This window comes from Arachis stenosperma, chromosome 7 (assembly GCF_014773155.1).
Source record: "Arachis stenosperma cultivar V10309 chromosome 7, arast.V10309.gnm1.PFL2, whole genome shotgun sequence".
NCBI lineage: Eukaryota > Viridiplantae > Streptophyta > Magnoliopsida > Fabales > Fabaceae > Arachis > Arachis stenosperma.
In genome coordinates, this window is record NC_080383.1 from 41,170,469 (window position 1) to 41,197,445 (window position 26,977).

Sequence of the window (26,977 nt, forward strand, 5' to 3'; positions counted from 1 at the left end):
TTTTTCATCATTCTTTCAAGAGCCAACATTCATGAACCACAAATTCAAAAGACATATGCACTGTTCAAGCATACATTCAGAGAACAAAAGTGTTGCCACCACATCAAAATAATTAAACTGTTATAAAATTCAAAATTCATGCAATTATTATCTTTTTTTCAATTAAGAACATTGTTTATTTAAGAAAGGTGATGGATTCATAGGACATTCATAACTTTAAGGCATAGACACTAAGACACTAATGATCATAAGACACAAACATGGATAACATAGGCATGAAAATTTCGAAAAACAAGAAAATAAAGAACAAGGAGATTAAAGAACGGGTCCACCTTAGTGATGGCGGCTTGTTCTTCCTCTTGAAGGTCTTATGGAGTGCTTGAGCTCCTCAATGTCTCTTCCTTGTCTTTGTTGCTCCTCTCTCGTGATTCTTTGATCTTCTCTAATTTCATGGAGGAGAATGGAGTGTTCTTGGTGCTCCACCCTTAGTTGTCCCATGTTGGAACTCAATTCTCCTAGGAAGGTGTTCAGTTGCTCCCAATAGTCTTGTGGAGGAAAGTGCATTCCTTGAGGTATCTCAGGGATCTCATGATGAGAGGGGTCTCTTGTTTGCTCCATCCTTTTCTTAGTGATGGGCTTGAGGTCATGCCTTCTCAGTTGAACCGGCTTCCCTCTTGAGTATCTCTTCCATTGAGCGCCCTCTTCACAAATGTTTATGAGGACTTGGTCCAACCTTTGATCAAAGTTGACCCTTTTTGAGTTTGAAAGGGATCTCAGGGATCACCTTCTTCAAGGCCACAACTTCATAGAAGTGGTCTTGATGCACCCTTGAGATGAATCTCTCCATCTCCCATGACTCGGAGGTGGAAGCTTTTGCCTTCCCTTTCCTCTTTCTAGAGGTTTCTCCGGCCTTGGATGCCATAAATGGTTATGGAAAAACAAAAAGCAATGCTTTTACCACACCAAACTTAAAAGGTTTGCTCGTCCTCGAGCAAAAGAAGAAAGAAGAGAGTAGAAGAAGAAATGAGGAAGAAGGGAATGGCTTTTGTGTTCGGCCATGTATGGGTGGGTTTGGGTGGGAAAGTGGTTTGAATTTGAATGGTGAGGTAGGTGGGGTTTTATGAAGGATGGATGTGAGTGGTGAAGAGAAAGATGGGATTTGATAGGTGAAGGGTGTTTGGGGAAGAGGTATTGAGGTGAATGGGGGAAGAAGAGAGAGAGTGGTGGTGGGGTTGGTGGGGATCCTGTGGGGTCCACAGATCCTGTGGTGTCAAGGAAAAGTCATCCCTGCACCAAATGGCATTCAAAAACACGTTTTGAGCCAATTCTGGCGTTAAACGCCGGGCTGGTGCCCATTCCTAGCGTTTAACGCCAGGTTCTTGCCCTTTTCTGGCGTTTAACGCCAGTCTGGTGCCCCTTTCTGGCGTTAAACGCCCAGAATGGTGCCAGACTGGGCGTTAAACGCCCAACGGCTAGCCTCACTGGCGTTTAAACGCCAGTGAATTCTTCCTCCAGGGTGTGCTGTTTTTCTTCCTGTTTTTCATTCTGTTTTTGCTTTTTCAATGGATTTTGTGACTTCTTATGATCATCAACCTACAAAAAACATAAAATAACAAAAGAAAATATATAAAATATAATCATTGGGTTGCCTCCCAACAAGCGCTTCTTTAATGTCAGTAGCTTGACAGAGGGCTCTCATGGAGCCTCACAGATACTCAGAGCAATGTTGGAACCTCCCAACACCAAACTTAGAGTTTGGATGTGGGGGTTCAACACCAAACTTAGAGTTTGGTTGTGGCCTCCCAACACCAAACTTAGAGTTTGACTGTGGGGGCTCTGTTTGACTCTGATTTGAGAGAAGCTCTTCATGCTTCCTCTCCATGATGACAGAGGGATATCCTTGAGCCTTAAACACAAAGGATTCTTCATTCACTTGAATGATCAGTGCACCTCCATCAACATCAATCACAGCCCTTGCTGTGGCTAGGAAGGGTCTACCAAGGATGATGGATTCATCCATGCACTTCCCAGTCTCTAGGACTATGAAATCAGTAGGGATGTAATGGTCTTCAACTTTTACCAAAACATTCTCCACAAGTCCATGAGCTTGTTTTCTTGAGTTGTCTGCCATCTCTAGTGAGATTCTTGCAGCTTGTACCTCAAAGATCCCTAGCTTCTCCATTACAGAAAGAGGCATGAGGTTCACACTTGACCCTAAGTCACACAGGGCCTTTTTGAAGGTCATGGTGCCTATGGTACAAGGTATTGAAAACTTCCCAGGATCTTGTCTCTTTTGAGGTAATTTCTGCCTAGACAAGTCATCCAGTTCTTTGGTGAGCAAAGGAGGTTCGTCCTCCCAAGTCTCATTTCCAAACAACTTGTCATTTAGCTTCATGATTGCTCCAAGGTATTTAGCAACTTGCTCTTCAGTGACATACTCATCCTCTTCAGAGGAAGAATACTCATCAGAGCTCATGAATGGAAGAAGTAAGCCCAATGGAATCTCTATGGTCTCATTTTGAGCCTCAGATTCCCATGGTTCCTCATTGGGGAACTCAGTGGAGGTCAGTGCACGCCTGATGAGCGGATAATTTGTATGCTTTTTGGCATTGTTTCTAGTATGTTTTCAGTATCTTTTAGTTAGTTTTTAGTATATTTTTATTAGTTTTTAATTAAAATTCACTTTTCTGGACTTTACTATGAGTTTGTGTGTTTTTCTGTGATTTCAGGTATTTTCTGACTGAAATTGAGGGTCCTGAGCAAAAATCTGATCCAGAGACTGAAAAGGACTGCAGATGCTGTTGGATTCTGACCTCCCTGCACTCGAAGTAGATTTTCTGGAGCTACAGAAGCCCAATTGGCGCGCTCTTAACGGCATTGCAAAGTAGACATCCTGGGCTTTCCAGCAATATATAATAGTCCATACTTTGCCCAAGATTTGATGGCCCAAACCGGCGCTCAAAGTCACCTACAGAAATTCCAGCGTTAAACGCCGGAACTGGCATAAAATTTGGAGTTAAACGCCCAAACTGGCATGAAAGCTGGCGTTTAACTCCAGAAAAGGTCTCTACACGAAATTCCTTCATTGCTCAGCCCAAGCACACACCAAGTGGGCCCGGAAGTGGATTTTTCTGTCATTTACTCAATTCTGTAAACCTTAGGACACTAGTTTACTACTTATAGGATCTTTTGACATTGTATCCGTACCTTATGACCTCATAACATTTTGTACACGTTCTTTCCACAGCATGAGCCTCTAAACCCCATGGTTGGGGGTGAGGAGCTCTGCTGTGTCTTGATGGATTAATGCAATTACTACTGTTTCTTATTCAATCATGCTTGCTTCGATTCTAAGATAACACTTGTTCTTAATCCGGATGAATGTGATGATCCGTGACAATCATCATCATTCTCAACTATGAACACGTGCCTGACAACCACCTCTGTTCTATCTTAGATTGAGTAGTTGTCTCTTGGGTTCTTTCATCGGAATCTTCGTGGTATAGGCAGGACCTGATGGCAGCATTCAAGAGAATCCGGAAGGTCTAAACCTTGTCTGTGGTATTCTGAGTAGGATTCAATGATTGAATGACTGTGACGTGCTTCAAACCTGTAACCTACTGGGCGTTAGTGACAGACGCAAAAGAGTGATTCTATTCCGGTAGGGGAGGGAACCAAACCGGTGATTGGCAGCACTGTGACAGAGTGTGTGCATTAGCTTTCACTGCGCGGATGGGAGGTAGCTGCTGACAACAGTGAGACCCTACACGAGCTTGCCATGGAAGGAGACATGCGTGTTTGATGAAGAAGATAGTAGGAAAGCAGAGATTCGGAAGATGGAGCATCTCCAAACCTCAACCCATTCTCCATTACTGCAGTACAAGTAACCATTACATGTTCTTTTGCTTCTTACAATCAATCCTGATAATTTCTGATATCCTGACTAAGATTTACAAGATAACCATAGCTTGCTTCAAGCCGACAATCTCCGTGGGATCGACCCTTGCTCACGCAAGGTATTACTTGGACGACCCAGTGCACTTGCTGGTTAGTTGTGCGGGATTGCAAAAGTGTTATTGCAATTTCGTGCACCAACGCCCATTGAGGTCTTCCTCAGTGGCGTTCACCTCCTCTCCTTCCTCTCCAGATTCGGCCATGGTTATGGCTTTGCACTCTCCTTTTGGATTTTCTTCTGTATTGCTTGGAAGAGTACTCGGAGGGAGTTCAGTAATTTTCTTACTCAGCTGTCCCACTTTTGCCTCCATGTTCCTGATGGAGGACCTTGTTTCAGTCATGAAACTTTGAGTGGTCTTGATTAGATCAGAGACCATGGTTGCTAAGTCAGAGGGGTTCTGCTTAGAATTCTCTGTCTGTTGCTGAGAAGATGATGGAAAAAGCTTGCCATTGCTAAACCTGTTTCTTCCACCATTATTGTTGTTGAAACCTTGTTGAGGTCTCTCTTGATTCTTCCATGAGAAATTTGGGTGATTTCTCCATGAAGAATTATAGGTGTTTCCATAGGGGTCTCCTAGGTAATTCACCTCTTCCATTGAAGGGTTCTCAGGATCATAAGCTTCTTCCTCAGATGAAGCTTCCTTAGTACTGCCAGGTGCATTTTGCATTCCAGACAGACTTTGAGAAATCAAATTGACTTGTTGAGTCAATATCTTATTCTGAGCCAAAATGGCGTTCAGAGTGTCAATCTCAAGAACTCCTTTCTTCTGACTGGTCCCATTGTTCACAGGATTCCTTTCAGAAGTGTACATGAATTGGTTATTTGCAACCATTTCAATGAGCTCTTGAGCTTCTGTAGGCGTCTTCTTCAGATGAAGAGATCCTCCAGCAGAGCTATCCAAGGACATCTTGGACAGTTCAGATAGACCATCATAGAAAATACCTATGATGCTCCATTCAGAAAGCATGTCAGAGGGACATTTTCTGATTAATTGTTTGTATCTTTCCCAAGCTTCATAGAGGGATTCTCCATCCTTCTGTCTGAAGGTTTGGACTTCCACTCTAAGCTTACTCCATTTCTGAGGTGGAAAGAACTTTGCCAAGAAGGCATTGACTAGCTTTTCCCAAGAGTCCAGGCTTTCTTTAGGTTGAGAATCCAACCATATTCTAGCTTTGTCTCTTACAGCAAAAGGGAATAGCATCAGTCTGTAGACCTCAGGGTCAACCCCATTAGTCTTGACTGTGTCACAGATTTGCAAGAACTCAGCTAAAAACTGATGAGGATCTTCCATTGGAAGTCCATGGAACTTGCAATTCTGTTGCATTAGAGAAACTAATTGAGGCTTAAGCTCAAAGTTGTTTGCTCCAATGGCAGGGATAGAGATGCTTCTCCCATAGAAATTGGGAGTAGGTGCAGTAAAGTCACCCAGCACCTTTCTTGCATTGTTGGCATTGTTATTGTTTTCGGCTGCCATGTCTTCTTCTTCTTTGAAGAATTTAGTTAGGTCCTCTACAGAGAGTTGTGCCTTAGCTTCTCTTAGCTTTCGCTTCAAGGTCCTTTCAGGTTCAGGGTCAGCTTCAACAAGAATGCCTTTGTCTCTGCTCCTGCTCATATGAAAGAGAAGAGAACAAGAAAATGTGGAATCCTCTATGTCACAGTATAGAGATTCCTTGAGGTGTCAGAGGAAAAGAAAAATAGAAGAAAGAAGAAGGAGAAGACTTCGAACTTTAATTAGATGGAGTTCGAATTGTGCATTAAGATGGAGTCATACTCCATAAATAGAAGGATGTGAGAAGAAGGGAAGAGAATTTTCGAAAATTAATTAAAAAGATGTCAAAAATATTTTGAAAAATTGATTGATAATTTTCGAAAATTCAAAGTGGAAAAGAAATCAAGTGATTTTTGAAAAAGATGTTGAAATCAGAAATTAAAAAGATTTGATTGAAAACTTATTTTGAAAAAGATGTGATTGAGAAGATATGATTGAAAAGATATGATTTGAAAACAATTTTAAAAGATATGATTTGAAAACAATTTTAAAAGATATGATTTTAAAAATTAATGACTTGCCTAACAAGAAAAGATATGATTCAAACATTAAACCTTTCTCAACAGAAAAGGTAATAAAATTGAAATGTTCAATCAAATCATTAATTGTTAGTAAGTATCTTTGAAAAAGGAAAGAAATTGATTTTGAAAACATTTGATTGAAAAGATTTGATTTGAAAAAGATTTGATTTTGAAAAACTTTGAAGACTTGAAAAAAATTGATTTTGAAAACAAAATCTTCCCCCTTTTGCCATCCTGGCGTTAAACGCCCAGAATGGTAACCATTCTGGCGTTTAACGCCCAAAATGCTACCTTTTTGGGCGTTAAACGCCCAACCAGGTACCTTGGCTGGCGTTTAAACGCCAGTCTATCCTTCTTCACTGGGTGTTTTGAACGCCCAGCTTTTTCTGTGTAATTCCTCTGCTGCATCTTCTGAATCTTCAGTTCCCTGTACTATTGACTTGAAAATAGAACCAAGATCAAATAAACAAGGCATGCAAGACACCAAACTTAAAATTAAACACTAGACTCAAACAAGAAATATTTTTGGTTTTTATGATTTTCTAATTTTTTTTTGTGCTTTTTTCGAAAATTATGAAAACAGAAAATAAAGGTTTTAGAATTCTCAATTTGAATTTCCAGGAATCATTGCAATACTAGTCTAAGACTCCGGTCCAGAAATTAGACATGGCTTCACAGCCAGCCAAGCTTTCAAAGAAAGCTTCGGTCCAAAACACTATACATGGCCAATGGCCAGCCAAGCCTTAGCAGATCATTGCTCCAATAGCAAGATTGATAGAGATCAACAAGCTATTGTGATGATTAGTTGAAACCTCGGTCCAATGAAATTAGACATGGCTTCTCAGCCAGCCAGATTTCAACAGATCATCATGAAACACTAGAATTCATTTTTAAGAACTCTGAAAGAAAATGCCTAATCTAAGCAACAAGATGAACCATCAGTTGTCCATACACAAACAATCCCCGGCAACGGCGCCAAAAACTTGGTGCACAAAATTGTGATCACTACTTTGTCCATATTCAAATAATCCCCGGCAACGGCGCCAAAAACTTGGTGCACGAAATTGTGATCACTACTTTGTCCATATTCGAATAATCCCCGGTAATAGCTCCAAAGACTTGGTGCTCAATACCATGGCATAAACACAACTTCGCACAACTAACCAGCAAGTGCACTGGGTCGTCCAAGTAATAAACCTTACGCGAGTAAGGGTCGATCCCACGGAGATTGTTGCTATGAAGCAAGCTATGGTCACCTTGTAAATCTCAGCCAGGCAGACTCAAATGGGTATAGTGATAAACGAATAAAGCATAAAGATAAAGATAGAGATACTTATGTATATCATTGGTGAGAGCTTCAGATAAGCGAATGAAGATGCCTTCCCTTCCGTCTCTCTGCTTTCCTACAGTCTTCATCCAATCCTTCTTACTCCTTTCCATGGCAAGCTCATGTAGGGTTTCACCGTTGTCAGTGGCTACCTCCCATCCTCTCAGTGAAAATGTTCCCATGCTCTGTCACAGCATATGGCTAATCAGCTGTCGGTTCTCAGTCAGGCCGGAATAAAATCCATCGATCCTTTTGCGTCTGTCACTAACGCCCCGCCTGCTAGGAGTTTGAAGCACGTCACAGTCATTCAATCATTGAATCCTACTCAGAATACCACAGACAAGGTTAGACCTTCCGGATTCTCTTGAATGCCGCCATCAGTTCTCGCCTATACCACGAAGACTCTGATCTCGCGGAATGGCTGGCTCGTTTGTCAGGCGAGCACTCGGTTGTCAGGCGATCAACCATGCATCGTGTTATCAAGAATCCAAGAGATATTCACTAAGCCTCATATGCTTGTAGAACAAGAGTGGTTGTCAGTCACCTTGTTCATGAGTGAGAATGATGATGAGTGTCACGGATCATCACATTCATCAAGTTGAAGAACGAGTGATATCTTGGAACAAGAACAAGCGGAATTGAATAGAAGAACAATAGTAATTGCATTAATACTCGAGGTACAGCAGAGCTCCACACCTTAATCTATGGTGTGTAGAAACTCCACCGTTGAAAATACATAAGAACAAGGTCTAGGCATGGCCGTGAGGCCAGCCTCCCAAAGTGATCAAAAGATCTAGAGAAAAAGGTTCCAAAGATCAGAAGATGAAAATACAATAGTAAAAGGTCCTACTTATAGAAAACTAGTAGCCTAAGGTGTACAAAGATGAGTAAATGACATAAAAATCCACTTCCGGGCCCACTTGGTGTGTGCTTGGGCTGAGCAATGAAGCATTTTCGTGTAGAGACTCTTTTTGGAGTTAAACGCCAGCTTTTATGCCAGTTTGGGCGTTTAACTCCCATTTAGGTGCCAGTTCCAGCGTTTAACGCTGGAATTTCTTGAGGTGACTTTGAACGCCAGTTTGGGCCATCAAATCTTTGGCAAAGTATAAACTATCATATATTGCTGGAAAGCCCAGGATGTCTACTTTCCAACGCCGTTGAGAGCACGCCAATTGGGCTTCTGTAGCTCCAGAAAATCCACTTCGAGTGCAGGGAGGTCAGAATCCAACAGCATCTGCAGTCCTTTTGAGTCTCTGGATCAGATTTTTGCTCAGATCCCTCAATTTCAGCCAGAAAATACCTGAAATCACAGAAAAACACACAAACTCATAGTGAAGTCCAGAAAAGTGAATTTTAACTAAAAACTAATAAAAATATCATAAAAACTAACTAAAAGATACTAAAAACATACTAAAAACAATGCCAAAAAGCGTACAAATTATCCGCTCATCAACATTCTGTGAGATTCCCTCTGTCTCTGCAAGCTTGAGCTTGTTGCAATCGCCACCTGAAGGTCCTCTCAGGTTCAGGATTAGGATCAAGAAGGGCTTCCTTATCCCTGTTGATGAGTAGATATTGTATACGCTTTTTGACATCATTTGCATATAGTTTTCATTATGTTTTTTTTTTTAAGTTTAATTAAGTTTTCATAGGTTTTAGTGCAAAATTCACATTTTTGGATTCTACTTTGAGTTTGTGTGTTTTATGGTGATTTCAAGTATTTTCTGGCTGAAATTGAGAAGCTTGAGCAGAAGTCTGATTCAGAAGCAGAGAAAGGACTGTAGATGCTGTTAGGATCTTGATAAATCCCATTTTTATGGTTCATCTTGTGTTGAATTTAGAGGATTTTATCAACTTTTCCCACATTTATTCACTAAAATAGCATAGTTTTGTAAATTCTCCTTTAATTGTGCTTAAGGGTGAAAACATGCTTTTTAGGTCTTAAAATAGCTAAATTTAATTCACCTTGATTCCATTTGATGCCTTGATATGTTTGTTAAGTGATTTCAGGTTTAGAAGAAATAAAGGAATTGCTAAGTTGTCAATCCTGACCTTTCGTATTAAATCGATCATAACTTGAGTTACAAAGGTCCAAATGAGATGGTTTTAGTTGCATTGAAAAGCTAACATCCGGGGCTTCAAAATGATATAAAATTTGACATAGTTACCTGGCATTTAGGCAACGCGCACGAGTCGCCCATGCGTGGGCGTCGCAGGATTAGTGTGGGCCATTTTAAGCAACTCATTGCCAGCAATTTCTAGCTCATTTTGGGCCCAACCAACTCAATTCTGATGCTATTGAACCCAAGGATTGGAGGGGGATGAACCAAGCTAACATTTTTATTTGTTATTTCCTTTATTTTATTGTTTTTATGAGCACTCTTGTTTCCTTTCATTTCCTTTAATGCAATTTATGTTTTATGTTTCTTATTGTTTAATTGCCTTGTTATTGTTAATTTCTTGCTTTGGTAGTGGTGGACGAAATTGTGATCAACAATAATGGCTCTTTGGTATGTGCATAAAAAATTAACTCAGCACTTTCTTTCCACAACTCCGTTCAACTTAACCAGCAAGTGTACTGGGTCATCCAAGTAATACCTTACGTGAGTAAGGGTCGATCCCACAGAGATTGTTAGTATGAAGCAAGCTATGGTCACCTTGTAAATCTCAGTTAGGCAGATTAAATGGTTATGGGTTTCGAAAATTAATAATAAATAGAAAATAAAAAGGGATAGAAATACTTATGTAAATCAATAGTGGGAATTTCAGATAGGCGTGTGGAGATGCTAGAATCCTTTCGAATCTCTACTTTCTTATTACTTTCATCCAATCCTTCTTACTCCTTTCCATGGCAAGCTGTATGTAGGGCATCACCATCATCAATGGCTACTTTCAATCCTCTCGGAAAAATGGTCCTATGCGCTGTCACTGCACGGCTAATCGTCTGGAGGCATCACCCTTGTTGATGGCTACATCCCATCCTCTCAGTGAAAATGGTCCAAATGCTCTGTCACAGCACGGCTAATCATCTGTCGGTTCTCAATCAGGTTGGAGTAGAATCTCTTGATTCTTTTGCGTTTGTCATCACGCCCAGCCTTCAGGAGTTTGAAGCTCGTCACAGTCATTCAATACTGGAATCCTACTCGGAATACCACAGACAAGGTTAGACTTTCCGGATTCCCGGGATCCTACTCGGAATACCACAGACAAGGTTAGACTTTCCGGATCCCCATGAATGCCGCCATCTATCTAGCTTATACCACAAAGATTCTGTTGGGGAATCTAAGAGATATGCGCCCGGCCTAGAGTAGAACGGAAGTGGTTGTCAGTCACGCGCGTTCATAGGTGAGAATGATGATGAGTGTCACGGATCATCACATTCATCAAAGTGTTGTGCAACGTATATCTTGGAATAAGAATAAAAGAGAAGTGAATAGAAAGTAATAGTAATTGTATTGAAACTTGAGGTACAGCAGAGCTCCACACCCTTAATCTATGGTGTGCAGAAACTCCACCGTTGAAAATACATAAGTGAAAGGTTCAGGCATGGCCGAATGGCCAGCCACCCTGAATGATCAAAAGACCGAATGATCAAAGACTAAACAGTCAAGAGATTAAACTGTCAAAAGATGTCGAATACAATAGTAAATTATCCTATTTATACTAGACTAGCTACTAGGGTTTACATGAGTAAGTAATTGATGCATAAATCCACTTCCGAGGCCCACTTGGTGTATGCTTAGGCTGAGCTTGATCTATCCACGAGCTGAGGCTTTTCTTGGAGTTGAACTCCAAGTTATAACGTGTTTTGGGCGTTCAACTCCGGATCATGACGTGTTTCTGGCGTTTAACTCAAGATAGCAGCATGTACTTGGCGTTCAACGCCAAGTTACGTCATCAATTTCCGAATAAAGTATGGACTATTATATATTGCTGGAAAGCTCTGGATGTCTACTTTTTAACGCCGTTGAGAGCGCGCCATTTGGAGTTCTGTAGCTCTAGAAAATTCATTTCGAGTGCAGGAAGGTCAGATTCCAACAGCATCAGCAGTCCTTTTGTCAGCCTTTTTCAGAGTTTTGCTCAAGTCCCTCAATTTCAGCCAGAAATTACCTGAAATCACAGAAAAACACACAAACTCATAGTAAAGTCCAGAAATGTGAATTTAACATAAAAACTAATGAAAACATCCCTAAAAGTAGCTTGAACTTACTAAAAACTACCTAAAAACAATGCCAAAAAACGTATAAATTATCCGCTCATCACAACACCAAACTTAAATTGTTGCTTGTCCCCAAGCAACTGAAAATCAAATAGGATAAAAAGAAGAGAATGTACTATAAATTCCAAAATATCAATGAATATTAATTCTAATTTAGATGAGCGGGACTTGTAGCTTTTTGCTTCTGAACAGTTTTGGCATCTCACTTTTTCCTTTGAAGTTTAGAATGATTGGCTTCTCTAGGAACTTAGAATTTTGGATAGTGTTATTGACTTTCCTAGTTAAGCATGTTGATTCTTGAACACAGCTACTAATGAGTCTTGGCCGTGGCCCTAAGCACTTTGTTTTCCAGTATTACCACCGGATACATAAATGCCACAGACACATAACTGGGTGAACCTTTTTAGATTGTGACTCAGCTTTGCTAGAGTCCCCAGTTAGTGGTGTCCAGAGCTCTTAAGCACACTCTTTTGCTTTGGATCACGACTTTAACCACTCAGTCTCAAGTTTTTCACTTGGACCTGCATGACACAAGCACATGGTTAGGGACAGCTTGGTTTAGCCGCTTAGGCCTGGATTTTATTTCCTTGGGCCCTCCTATCCATTGATGCTCAAAGCCTTGGATCCTTTTTACCCTTGCTTTTTGGTTTTAAGGGCTATTGGCTTTTTCTGCTTGCTTTTTCTTTTTCTTTCTATTTTTTTTCGCCATTTTTTTCCGCAAGCTTTCTTTTTCACTGCTTTTTCTTGCTTCAAGAGTCAATTTCATGATTTTTCAGATCATCAATAACATTTCTCTTTGTTCATCATTCTTTCAAGAGCCAACAATTTTAACATTCATAAACAACAAGATAAAAAATATGCACTATTCAAGCATTCATTCAGAAAACAAAAAGTATTGTCACCACATCAATATAATTAAACTAATTTCAAGGATAAATTCGAAATTCATGTACTTCTTGCTCTTTTGAATTAAAACATATTTCATTTAAGAGAGGTGAAGGATTAATGGATTTTATTCATAGCTTTAAGACATAGTTACTACATACTAATGATCATGAAGTAGACACACAAAACATAGATAAACTCAACATAAAAAACCGAAAAGCAGAAAGAAATAAGAACAAGGAATGAATCCACCTTAGTGGCGTTTTCTTCTTGAAGGACCAACAATGTCCTTAAGCTCTTCTATGTCCCTTCCTTGCCTTTGTTGCTCCTCCCTCATTGCTCTTTGATCTTCTCTTATTTCTTGGAGAATGATGGAGTGCTCATGATGTTCCACCCTTAATTGTTTCACATTGTGGCTCAAATCTTCTAAGGAAGTGTTGAGTTGTTCCCAATAGTTGTTGGGAGGAAAGTGCATCCCTTGAGGCATCTCAGGGATTTCTTGATGATGAGCTTCCTCATGCATTTCTTGAGAACCGTGAAGGGTCTCTCTTGCTTGCTCCATCCTCTTCTTGGTGATGGGCTTATCCTCTTCAATGAGGATGTCTCCTTCTATGATAACTCCAGCTGAGTAACATAGATGGCAAATAAGGTGAGGGAAAGCTAGCCGTGCCATGGTGGAGGGCTTGTCGGCTATTTTGTAGATTTCATTGGAGATGACCTCATGAATTTCTACTTCCTCTCCAATCATGATGCTATGAATCATGATGGCCCGATCCACAGTAACTTCAGATCGGTTGCTAGTGGGAATGATGGAGCGTTGAATGAACTCCAACCATCCTCTAGCAACAGGCTTGAGGTCTAGTCTTCTTAGTTGGACTGGCTTGCCTTTGGAGTCTCTCTTCCATTGAGCTCCTTCCACACATATGTCCATTAGGACTTGGTCCAACCTTTGATTAAAGTTGACCCTTCTAGTGTAGGGGCGTGCATCTCCTTGCATCATTGGCAAGTGGAATGCCAACCTCACATTCTCCGGACTAAAATCTAAGTATTTCCCCTGAACCATTGTGAGATAATTCTTTGGACTCGGGTTCATACTTTGATCATGGTTCCTAGTGATTCATGCATTGGCATAGAACTCTTGAACCATTAAGATTCCGACTTGTTGCATGGGGTTGGTTAGGACTTCCCAACCTCTTCTTCGGATTTCATGTCGGATCTCCGGATACTCATTTTTCTTGAGCTTGAAAGGGACCTCAGGGATCACCTTCTTCTTTGCCACAACATCATAGAAGTGGTCTTGATGGCTCTTGGAGATGAATCTTTCCATCTCCCATGACTCGGAGGTGGAAGCTTTTGTCTTCCCTTTTCCTTTTCTAGAGGATTCTCCGGCCTTAGGTGCCATTGATGGTAATGGAAAAACAAAAAACTTATGCTTTTACCACACCAAACTTAAAATATTGCTCGCCCTCGAGCAAGAGAAGAAAGAAAAGAAGAAGAAGAAGAAGAAGAAAATGGAGGATAGTGAGGGGAGATGGATTTGGCCAAGGTATAGTAGAGGGGGTAGTGTTGTGTGAAAATGAAGTAGAATGGAAGGGTATATATAGGGAGAGGGGAGAGGGTAGGTTCGGCCATTTAGGGTGGGATTGGGTGGGAAAATGTTTTTGAATTTTTGAAGGTAGGTGGGGTTTATGGGGAAGAGTGGATGGATGTGAGTGGTGATAAGTGATTGGGAAGAGAGATGGAGGTGATTGGTGAAGGGTTTTTGGGAAGTGTGACATGGGGAAGAGTAAAATAGGATTAGGAGGTAAGGTGGGAATATAGTAGGTGGGGATCCTGTGGGGTCCACAGATCCTGAGGTGATCCTGTGGGGTCCACAGATCCTGAGGTGTCAAGGAATTCCATCCCTGCACTAAATAGGTATGAGACGAGGCCTAGTTTACAGTTGTTAATTTGTATGTGTTTGTTTAGGGTTTATTTTGGTTATGTGGAAGAAGTTATGTTTAAGTTTGTGTTATTTTCATTCGCAATATTTTGTATTCCGAATTTGCATCATTACGTACAATGGATTCTAAATATTCTGTACTCCATATCTTGTATCTTGATATTGTAGTACAAACCATAATCACATTGCCATGATATAAATACAAAGCGATAAGTACACAACAAAACTATTCGATCAAAATACATCGAATATTACTTTGTCAAATTACATCAAAATGTAACTATTGTTATATAAATACATCAAAGTACATCAAAATACATCAATGGTAAGCACAAAAGTAATAGCATACAAAAGAAAATATTTGAAATCATTGACAGTGATCACCCTGGAAATGACGTCAATGGCCGGTGCCACACGGCGTAGGCTGCGCCTGTCTCTGAGGTCTGCTCGAATGTGGGTCTGCCTGAAGCTGTGGAGTGATACTTGGGTGCCTGATGAATCTATATTTGTTGGTAAATTTTGGCTTGGATTGAATAGATTTCATCACATAAACCCACATTTATTCACTTAAATAGCATACTTTTGTGATTTCTCTGTAAATTGTGCCTAAATGTGCAAACATGCTTTTTTATACTTAAATTAATCAATTTTATTCTATTTTTATTCTATTCGATGCCGTGATATGTTTTGTTGAGTGATTCCAGGCCCAATAGGCAAGAATGGCTAGGTAGAAGTAGAAGAAAGTATGTAAAATGGGAGATTTCATGTGTAAAACCCAGTTAAACTGTAGGTTAATTAAGAAATAAATTAAATATGGTCAAAATGGTTATAAAATATAACAATCATAATTTGGTAATTTCGATATGATATTTGGACTCCGTGGATTTTTCTGAGTAAAAAAACATAGTTTTCTGAGTAAAAACATGAACCAAAAATTTGACTGGTAGTACCAGCTGAGATCTGTTTGGTAATATAGCTGAGTAAACTAATTTTTAGTAAGAAAGATTAAAAAGTTAGAATTTATGATTTATAAAGTAAAAATATCTAAAGCGCGACTTAAAATGCTAATCTTCAAGATTTTGGCCCAAAATTGGGCCAACGGGTTATATACGTGAATCGGGCCCAAGTAGGACCCAAGCTCAAGGTATATAAGCATCATTTACGAGTATTGAAGCTCGTTTAACCCTAAAAATGAGAGGGAGGGGCGGATAGAGAGAAGAGAGAAAGAAAACCTAGCTTCCCAAACTTTAAATCACCATAACTTTCTCTCCGGAGCTCCGATCGACGAGCCGTTTGTAGCCACGCGTCACTCTTGATGAACTCTTCAATTTTATCTAGGTATTGTAGTAAGAAATTTCGAAACTCATGCCCAGTTTCCGTTTCTCTCTCTATTTCATTTTTTTCTATTGAATTTTGAGGGAATCTTATGATTTCGGTTATTTAGGAGTGCTCTAGTATGAGCTATTGGTGATATTCATCACAAAATTCAATGGGTTGAGGTAAGAAATCACTAACTCTTATGATTTACTAGATTTTATAAACCCTAGGTTGATGTATGTATGATATTAGTTGTGTTAGAGTTGTTAGGTGAGATTTTGCTACTCTTGGAAACTTAAAATTGGCTTGTGAAACTCTTGGTGGAGCTTGGATCTAGTGCTTGGTGAAAAATTTACAAGGAAGGATCAAATTATTGTAACTACAAGAGGTACGGTTTTAGTTTTATTTAGATACCGTATAATGTGGTATGAAATCCTAGGCTAGATGCCCATAGGATTAAGTTTGAATTGAGTATTTTGATGGATTATGGTATGTGTAGAAGACATGTTATGATAATTGATGTTTTGGATGATGCATTGTTGTTGGGTTGATTGAAATTGGTGTTGTTTAGGAAATCATATGATTATGAGTTCATGTATATTGATTTGATGAATATTGGGACGGAGGCTGTGAATTTTGGGCCAGAGGCCAAAAAAAAGGTAAAAATTGTAAGTGATGATTGAATTGTGTGATAATGTATGAGATTGAATGAAGAATTGGTATGGAATGTATGCAAAATTGATTGATTAATGAAATAGTAAAAAAATGAGATTTTTGAAATGTGGAATTGATGTATTTGAGTTGAAATGTGTAGATGGAGTAGGTTTGGATTTGGTTGTGTGTGAATATTTGACTTGAGTTGGTTTGGATTTATTTTGTTGGTTGAAAATGATTGAGGCTTATGAATTATTAGAAAATTGGTAAATGTATTTTTTTGGTAAAAACAGATTTTTAGATAACTTTGGCGGGCCGTAACTCGGTCCTCAGAGTTGAAAAACTTTCAAAATTAAATTTTTATAAAAATTTATTTATCGATCTTTCCAACGGTTCAAGAATGGTTGAAAATAGAATCTTGTAGAAAAAGTTATGACGAAAATTAGACTAAAAAACTAATTTCTGTAACATATCAAATTTTCTGTTTTCTGATATGGATGTGTACTTGGCCTTTGACATGCGTACGCGGGCATTGGCCTCTGCCAAGTGCCTCTGCATATGCGGACATTGCATGCGTACGCAGAATGGTCATGCGTACACGACACGATGCATGCGTATGCGACTTATTAAATTTTCACCTTATGTGTATGCGAACCTTTGCATGTGTACGCGGACACCCTAGTTTTCAGCCTGTGCGTATACACACCTGGTGGAACGAAACTGACTCCGCACGTTTCGCACAGATAGACCGGCAAGTATACCGGGTCATCCAAGTAATACCTCAGGTGAGTGAGAGTCGATCCCACGGAGATTGTTGCTTTGAGCAAGTAGTGGTTACCTTGCAGATCTTAGTCAGGCAGATAGAAAATATAGTTGTCACGAGAAAACGCATAAAATAGAATAATTAAATAAAACGTTACTTGATGGGTGTGAAATCAATGGTATGAGAACAGTTGAGGCTTCAGAGATGCTTCTTCCTTCTAGATCAACTTTTATCACCATCTACTCCAACTTTTGATTGATTCATTCTATGGCAGGTTGTATATGATTAACGCCGGGTCAGCGGTCAGTAATCTCCTCTACTTTAGATCAAACGTTGGGTCAGTAGTCATCCAATCTGAACGAGGGTGAAGCTCTAGCAGTCCATTTCCTTAGTGATTCTACTCAAAATGCCACAGACAAGGTCGGATATTCCGGATAAGAGAACGCAGCTTTATGAGCGGACAATTTATACGCTTTTTGGCATTGTTTTTACATAGTTTTTAATATGTTTTAGTTACTTTTTAGTATATTTTTATTAGTTTTTATGCAAAAATCACATTTCTGGACTTTACTATGATTTTGTGTGTTTTTCTATGATTTCAGGTATTTTCTGGCTAAAATTGAGGGACCTGAGCAAAAATCTGATTCAAAGGCTGAGAAAGGACTGAAGATGCTGTTGGATTCTGACCTCCCTGCACTTGAAGTGAATTTTCTGGAGCTACAGAAGCCTAATTGGCGTGCTCTCAATTGCGTTGGAAAGTAGACATCTTGGGCTTTCCAACAATGTTTAATAGTCTATACTTTGCTCGAGATTTGATGGCCCAAACTGGCATCCAAACGCCCACCAAAGACCCTTTTCTGGTGTAAAACGCCAGAACTGGCACCAAAGCTAGAGTTAAACGCCCAAACTGGCACCAAAACTGGCGTTTAAACTCCAAGAAGAGCCTATGCACGTGAAAGCTTCAATGCTCAGCCTAAACACACACCAAGTGGACCCCGTAAGTGGATTTCTGCACTATCTACTTATTTTTGTATACCCTAGTAACTAGTTTAGTATAAATAGGACTTTTTACTATTGTATTTATATCTTTAGATCATTTTTAAGACTATCTTTGGATCACTTTTGATCTCTTGATTACGTTTTGCTGGCTGGCCATTCGGCCATGCCTAGACCTTCATCACTTATGTATTTTCAACGGTGGAGTTTCTACACCTCATAGATTAGGGTGTGGAGCTCTGCTATTCCTCATGAATTAATACAAAGTACTATTGTTTTTCTATTCAATTCACACTTATTCTTGTTCTAAGATATTCACTCGTACTTCAACTTGATGGATGTGATGATCTGTGACACTCATCATCATCCTCCCTTATGAACGCGTGCCTGACAACCACTTTCGTTCTATCTGCAAGAGCTTGAGTGTGTATCTCTTGGCCTCCTGGTTCACGACGCATGGTTGCCTCTCCTGACAACAGAGCCTTCCATTCCGTGAGATCAGAGTCTTCGTGGTATAAGCTAGAATCAATTGGCAGCATTCTTGAGATCTGGAAAGTCTAAACCTTGTCTGTGGTATTCCGAGTAGGATCTGGGATAGGATGACTGTGACGAGCTTCAAACTCGTGACTGTTGGGCGCAGTGACAGTGTGCAAAAGGATCAATGGATCTTATTGCGACACGATTGAGAACCGACAACTGATTAGCCATGCGGGAAACCGTAGCGGACATGTTTTCACTGAGAGGACGGATGGTAGCCATTGACAACGGTGATCCACCAACATACAGCTTGCCATGGAAGGGAGTACGCATGATTGGATGAGGATAATAAGAAAGCAGAGGCTCAGAGGGAACAAAGCATCTCCATACGCTTATCTGAAATTTCCACCAATGAATTGCATAAGTATCTCTATCCCATTTTATGTTTTATTTCATTTTTAATAATCAAAACCTCATAACCATTTGAATCCGCCTGACTAAGATTTACAAGATGACCATAGCTTGCTTCAAGCCGACAATCTCTGTGGGATCGACCCTTACTCACGTAAGGTATTACTTGGACGACCCAGTGCACTTGCTGGTCAGTTGCGCGGAGTTGTGAGAAAAGTGTGAACTCACGATTTTGTGTACCAAGTTTTTGGCACCGTCACTGGGGATTGTTCGAGTTTAGATAACTGACGGTTCATCTTGTTGCTTACATTAGGTAATTTTCTTCTTGTTCTATTTTCAAAAAGTTTTCAAAAATCTTTCAAAAAAAATTTTCTCTTTTTTTTCGTTTTTCCAAAAAAAATTTCGAAAAATTACAAAAAAATTTTATAAAATCATAAAATCAAAATATATTTTGTGTTTCTTGTTTGAGTCTAGTGTCAAATTTTAAGTTTGGTGTCAATTACATGTTTTTATTTTTCTAGCATTTTTCGAAAATTCATGCATTATGTTCTTTATGATCTTCAAGTTGTTCTTGATGATTGTCTTGGTTTGATCTTGTGATTTTCTTGTTTTGTGTCTTTTCTTGTTTTTTATATGCATTTTCGAATTTTTAGAGTCAAAAGTTTAAAAATTTCTATGTTTGGTGTCTTGCATGTGTTTCTTTTCTTAAAAATTTTTCAAAAATAAGTTCTTGATGTTCATCATGATCTTCAAAGTGTTCTTGGTGTTCATCTTGACATTCAAAGTGTTCTTGCATGCATTTTTTTTGTTTCGATCTTAAATTTCCATGTTTTGAGTCGTTTTTGTATTTTTCTCTCTCCTCATTAAAAATTCAAAAGTCAAAAAAATATCTTTCCCTTATTTCTCTCATAAATTTTGAAATTTTGGATTGACTCAGTCAAAATTTTTTTAAAATTTAGTTGTTTCTTATGAGTCAAGTCACATTTTCAATTTAAAAATCCTATCTTTTCAAAACTTTTTCAAAAATCAAATCTTTTTCATTTTTTATTTCATGTTTTTCAAAAAAAATTTTAAAAAAATTGATTTTCAAAATCTTTTTCTTATTTTTATTTCATAAATTTCGAAATTATTACTAACAATTAAGGGTTTGATTCAAAAAAATTTTTGTTACTTTCTTGTTAAGAAAGGTTCAATCTTTGAATTCTAGAATCATATCTTTTAGTTTCTTGTTAGTCAAGTCATCAATTTTAATTTTAAAAATTAAATCTTTTTCAATCATATCTTTTCAAACATATCTTTTTCAATCAAATCTTTTTCAAATCATATCTTTTTCAAATTTTAATTTCAAGATCTTTTTCTAACTTCTTATCTTTTCAAAACTTACTATTTCTTATCTTTTTCAAAACTACCTAACTACTTTTTCACTTCTTAATTTTCAAAAACCCCTAACAACTTTTTCAAAAATCTTTTTAATTAACTAATTGTTTTAAACTCTAATTTTATTTTGTTCCTTTCCTAATTTTTGAATACTAACTAATATTTAAAATAAAAACAAAAATATTTTTTCTTTTCTTTTATTTAATATTCGAATTCCCTCTCTCCCATCTCTTTCTATTTATTTATTTATTTACTAACACTTCTCTCCTTCTTAAAATTCGAACCCTCTCTCCATCTCTGTGTTCGAATTCTCTTTATTTTCTCTATACCTCATTCTTCTCTTCTTCTCTTCTTCTACTTACATAAAGAAATCTATATACTGTGATGTAGAGGATTCCTCTTCTTTTCCGTTCTCTTCTTTTTCACATGAGCAGGAACAAGGATAAGGATTGATGAGCGAACATTTTATACGCTTTTTGGGGGTAATTTCATGTAGTTTTTAGTATTTTTTAGTTAGTTTTTAGTATATTTTTATTAGTTTTTAGGCAAAATTCATATTTCTAGACTTTACTATGAATTTGTGTATTTTTCTGTGATTTCAGGTATTTTCTGACTGAAATTGAAGGAGCTGAGCAAAAATCTGATTCAGGCTGAAAAAGGAGTACTGATGTTGTTGGATTCTGACCTCCCTGCACTCGGAATAGATTTTTTGGAGCTACAAGAGTCCAATTGGCGCACTCTTAATTGGGTTGGAAAGTAGACATCCAGGGCTTTCCAGTAATATATAATAGTCCATACTTTTCTCGAAGATAAATGATGTAAATTGGCATTTAACGCCAGTTCTATGTTCCATTCTGGCGTTAAACGCCAGAAACATGTTGCAAATTGGAGTTAAACGCCCAAAACAGGTTACAACCTGATGTTTAACTCCTGAAACAGCACAGACACGTGAAAAGCTCAAGTCTCAGTCCCAGCACACACCAAATGGGCCCCAGAAGTGAATTTCTGCACTATCTATCTTAGTTTATTCATTTTCTATAAACTAGGTTACTAGTTTAGTATTTAAACAACTTTTAGAGATTTATTCTATACCTTTTGACATTTTTAGATCTGAACTTTGTATTTCTGACGGCATGAATCTCTAAACCCCATTGTTGGGGGTGAGGAGCTCTGTTGTGTCTCGATGGATTAATGCAATTATTTCTGTTTTCTATTCAAACACGCTTGTTTCTATCTAAGATATTCATTCGCACTTCAATATGATGAATGTGATGATCCGTGACACTCATCACCATTCTGAATCTATGAACGTGTGTCTGATAACCACCTCCATTCTACCTTAGATTGAATGAGTATCTCTTGGATTCCTTAATCAGAATCTTCGTGGTATAAGCTAGAATCCATTGGCAGCATTCTTGAGAACCCGGAAACTCTAAACCTTGTTTGTGGTATTCTGAGTAGGACTCAAGGATTGAATGACTGTGACGAGCTTCAAACTCACAAGGGTTGGGCGTAGTGACAGACGCAAAAGGATCAATGGATCCTATTCCAGCATGAGTGAGAACCGACAGATGATTAGCCGTGCAGTGACAGCGCACCTGGACCATTTTCACTGAGAGGACAGATGGTAGCCATTGACAACGGTGATCCACCAACATATAGCTTGCCATAGGAGGAACCTTGCGTGCGTGAAGAAGAAGACAGGGGGAAAGCAGAGATTCAGAAGACAAAGCATCTCCAAAACTCCAATATATTCTCCATTACTGCATAACAAGTACTGTTTAATCCATGCTTTTTATTTACTACCAATTAAAACTGAGATTTATTATTATCCTGACTAAGAGTTACAAGATAACCATATCTTGCTTCAAGCCGACAATCTCCGTGGGATTCGACCCTTACTCACGTAAGGTATTACTTGGACGACCCAGTGCACTTGCGGGTTAGTGGTACGAATTGTGAAAAGTGTGGTTTACAATTTCATGCACCAAGTTTTTGGCGCCGTTGCCGGGGATTGTTTGAGTTTGAACAACTGACGGTGAATCTTGTTGCTTAGATTAGGAAATTTTGACTTTTAGGTCAGAGTCTTTTAATTTCTTTTCAAAAATTTTTCAAAAATATTATTTTTCTTAATTAATTTTTAGTTTTTCTGTGAGTTTAGTGTCATGTTTTAAGATTGGTGTCAGTTGCATGCTTTTCTTTGTCTTTCAATTTTCGAATTGCATGTTCTTGGTTCTTCCTTGATCTTCAAGTTGTTCTTGTCAATTTTTCTTGTTTGATCTTTAGTTTTTCTTGTTCTGTGTCTTTTCTTGTTTTTCCTGTGCTTTTTCAAAATATCAGTTTTCAAAAAAATAATAATAATAATAATAATATTTTTTTATATACCCTATTAAAACACGTTAAATTTATAGCTCAGTTGGCTAGAGCATTGTGCTTGTGTTCTTGGTAATTGGGTATCTTCTCTTTAAAAACTTTTTCAAAAATAACTTTTCTTTGATTAAGTCTTGTACCAAATTTTAAGTTTGGTGTTTTCTTGTTAATTTTTCTTTAATTTTCGAAAATTTTATTTTTGGTTTTCTAAAAATTTTAAGTTTGGTGTTCTTTCTTTTGTTCTTGTTGTTCTTGAGTCTTCTTTGTACTTTAATCTTAAAATTTTTAAGTTTGGTGTGCCTTGGTGTTTTCCCTCCAAAATTTTCGAAAACAAGGAGCATTAAATCTAAAAATTTTAATTCTTGTGTCTTTTGTGTGTTCTTCTCTTTCATAATAAAATTAAAAAATAAAAAATATCTTTTCCTTTAATTTCTCATAATTTTCGAATTCCTTGGATTGACTTGGTCAAAATTTTTCAAATCATATCCTTTTAAGATTTTTAAAATCATATCTTTTTCAAAAATATCCTAACCACTTTCTCTCTCCTCACATTTTCGAAAATCCTCATAAAATATTTTCAAATCTCCTTTTAATCTTTATTGTAGTTTTTATTTTACTTTATTTTATTATTTCAAAATTTTTTTAAATATAATAAAATTAATAAAATAAATCCACGTCATCTCCCTTTCTCCATCATGGACCTAAGTGGAAATGAACAGTCCAGAAGGACTCTAGAGTCATATGCTAACCCCACTACTGCTTCATATGGGAGTAGTATCTGTATACCCTCCATCGAAGTCAGTAGTTTTGAGTTGAATCCTCAGCTCATTATCATGGTGTAGCAAAGTTGCCAGTATTCTGGTCTTTCACAGGAAGAACCTATAGAGTTTCTGGCACAGTTTTTACAAATTGCTGACACAGTACATGATAAGGAAGTATATCAGGATGTCTACAGATTATTACTGTTTCTATTTGCTGTAAAAGACCAAGCTAATAGGTGGTTAAATAACCAACCTAAGGCTAGCATAAGGACATGGAAACAGCTGTCAAAAAAATTCCTAAATCAATATTTCCCTCTAAAACGGATGACACAACTAAGGCTGAGCATCCAATGCTTTAAACAAGGAGATAAGGAATCTCTTTATGATGCTTGGGAGAGATACAGAGAGATGCTAAGAAAATGCCCCTCTGAAATGTTTTCAGAGTGGGTGCAGTTAGACATCTTCTATTATGGGCTTACAGAGAAAGTTTAGATGTCTTTGGACCACTCAGCCGGTGGATCTATACACATGAGAAAGACAATTGAAGAAGCTCAAGAGCTCATTGATACAGTTGCCAGAAATCAGCATCTGTACCTAAGTAGTGAATCATCCATGAAAGAAAAGGCTAAAACAATAACTGCTGAACTCAGTCCTGCAGAACAAGTTACTGAATTCAATCAGCAATTAGATTTTCTAACAAAACAGCTAGCCGAATTCAAGGAGATGCTACAAGACACAAGAACGGCTAATATGAATATAGAAGTACAATTGAAGCAAATAGAACAGCAGTTATCAAAACAAATAATAAAAGAGTGCCAAGCAGTTCAATTAAGAAGTGGGAAAATATTAAATACCTCACTTCAAGGCAGCAGGAAGCCAAGAAATGAACAAACTGCTACCTAAAATCTCTCTGAGGATAGTAAGAGCCCAGAGAGGAATTATTTTGGCGCTCAAACGCCAGAAACGGGTGGAGAGCTGGCGTTGAACGCCCAACCCATGCTCAGTTCTGGCGTTAAAATACCATAAACAAGCAAGGAGTTGGCATTAAACGCCTAAGGAAAGCTCAGTTTTGGCGTTCAAATGCCAGAAATAGGTAAGGAGTTGGCATCCAACGCCAATCCAACTTCCAACCCTGGTATTCAAACGCCAGTGAGGGATCAGACACATACAAGTGCTGATAGCAACCCCTCTAAAAAGGCTTCTCCAACCACATCCGTAGGAAATAAACCTACAGCAATTAAGGTTGAGGAATACAAAGCCAAAATGCCTTATCCTCAGAAACTCCGCCAAACAGAACAGGATAAGCAATTTGCCCGCTTTGCAGACTATCTCAGGACTCTTGAAATAAAAATTCTGTTTGCAGAGGCACTTGAGCAAATACCCTCTTATGCTAAGTTCATGAAAGAGATCTTAAGTCATAAGAAGGATTGGAGAGAAACTGAAAAAGTTTACCTCACTGAAGAATGCAGTACAGTCATTCTGAAAAGCTTACCTGAAAAGCTTAAAGATCCCGGAAGCTTCATGATACCATGCACATTAGAGGGTACTTGTACCAAGAAAGCTCTATGTGATCTAGGAGCAAGTATCAACCTAATACCTGCATCCACTATCAAAAAGCTTGGTTTGACTGAAGAAGTCAAACCAACCCGGATATGTCTCCAACTTGCTGATGGCTCCATTAAATACCCATCAGGCGTGATTGAAGACATGATTGTCAAGGTTGGGCCATTTGCCTTTTCCACTGACTTTGTGGTGCTGGAAATGGAGGAGCACAAGAGTGCAACTCTCATTCTAGGAAGACCTTTTCTAGCAACTGGATGAACCCTCATTGACGTCCAAAAAGGGGAATTAACCCTGAGAGTCAATGAGGACGAGTTTAAGTTGAATGTTGTCAAAGCTATGCAGCATCCAGACACCCCAAACGACTGCAAGCATTAATATTATTGACTCTTTAGTGGAAGAGGTCAATATGACTGAGAGTCTTGAATCAGAGCTAGAGGAAATCTTTAAAGATGTTCAGCCTGATCTGGAGGAACCAAAGAGAATAATAGAACCTCTGAAAGTCCCTCAAGAAGAGGAGAAACCTCCTAAACCCGAGCTCAAACCATTACCACCATCCCTGAAATATGTATTTCTGGGAGAAGGTGACACTTTTCCTGTAATCATAAGCTCTACCTTAGAGCCACGGGAAGAGAAAGCACTAATTCAAGTGCTGAGGACACACAAGACAGCTCTTGGGTGGTCCATCAGTGATCTAAAGGGCATTAGCCCAGCCAGATGCATGCACAAGATTTTATTGGAGGATGACGCTAAGCCAGTGGTTCAACCATAGAGGTGGCTGAATCCAGCCATGAAGGAGGTGGTGCAGAAGAAGGTCACTAAATTACTAGAGGCTGGGATTATTTATCCTATTTCCGATAGCTTCTGGGTGAGCCCTGTCCAAGTCGTCCCTAAGAAGGGTGGCATGACAATGGTTCATAATGAAAAAATGAACTAGATCCTACAAGAACAGTTACAGGGTGGCGTATGTGTATTGATTACAGAAGGCTCAATACAGCTACCAAAAAGGATCATTTTCCTTTACCATTCATAGACCAGATGCTAGAAAGACTAGCAGGTCATGATTACTACTGCTTTCTGAATGGATATTCAGGTTATAATCAAATTGCAGTAGATCCCCAAGATCAAGAAAAAACAGCATTCACATGTCCATCTGGAGTATTTGCATACAGAAGGATGCCATTTGGTCTGTGCAATGCACCTGCAACCTTTCAAAGGTGCATGCTCTATATTTTCTCTGATATGGTGGAAAATTTTTTGGAAGTCTTCATGGATGACTTTTCAGTATTTGGAGACTCATTCAGCTCCTGTCTTGACCATCTAGCACCTGTTCTAAAAAGGTGCCAAGAGACTAACCTGGTTTTAAACTGGGAGAAATGTCACTTTATGGTGACTGAAGGGATTGTCCTTGGGCACAAAATTTTGAACAAGGGAATAGAGGTGGATCAAGCTAAGGTAGAGGTAATTGAAAAATTACCACCACCTGCCAATGTTAAGGCAATCAGAAGCTTTCTGGGGCATGCAGGAATCTATAGAAGGTTTATAAAAGATTTTTCAAAAATTGCAAAACCTCTGAGTAATCTGCTAGCTGCTGACACGCCATTTATCTTTGATAAGGAGTGTCTGCGGGTGTTTGAGACTCTGAAAGCTAAGCTGGGCACAGCACCAGTCATCTCTGCACCAGACTGGACATTACTATTTGAACTAATGTGTGATGCCAGTGACCATGCCATTGGTGCAGTGTTGGGACAAAGGCATGACAAGCTTCTGCACGTCATTTATTACGCCAGCTGTGTTTTAAATGACGCACAGAAGAACTATACAACCACAGAAAAAGAGTTACTTGCAGTGGTTTATGCCATTGACTAGTTCAGATCTTACTTAGTAGGATCA

At 38.6% G+C, this 26,977-nt stretch overlaps 1 non-coding gene across 1 annotated transcript; it reads left to right on the forward strand.

Moving 5' to 3' along the window:
* The first annotated feature begins 4,916 nt into the window (after positions 1-4,916).
* Positions 4,917-5,024, forward strand: LOC130943111 (small nucleolar RNA R71). The gene has a single exon (XR_009071644.1). It is a non-coding gene; the product is annotated as a small nucleolar RNA R71 (small nucleolar RNA).
* The last annotated feature ends 21,953 nt before the right edge of the window (positions 5,025-26,977 follow it).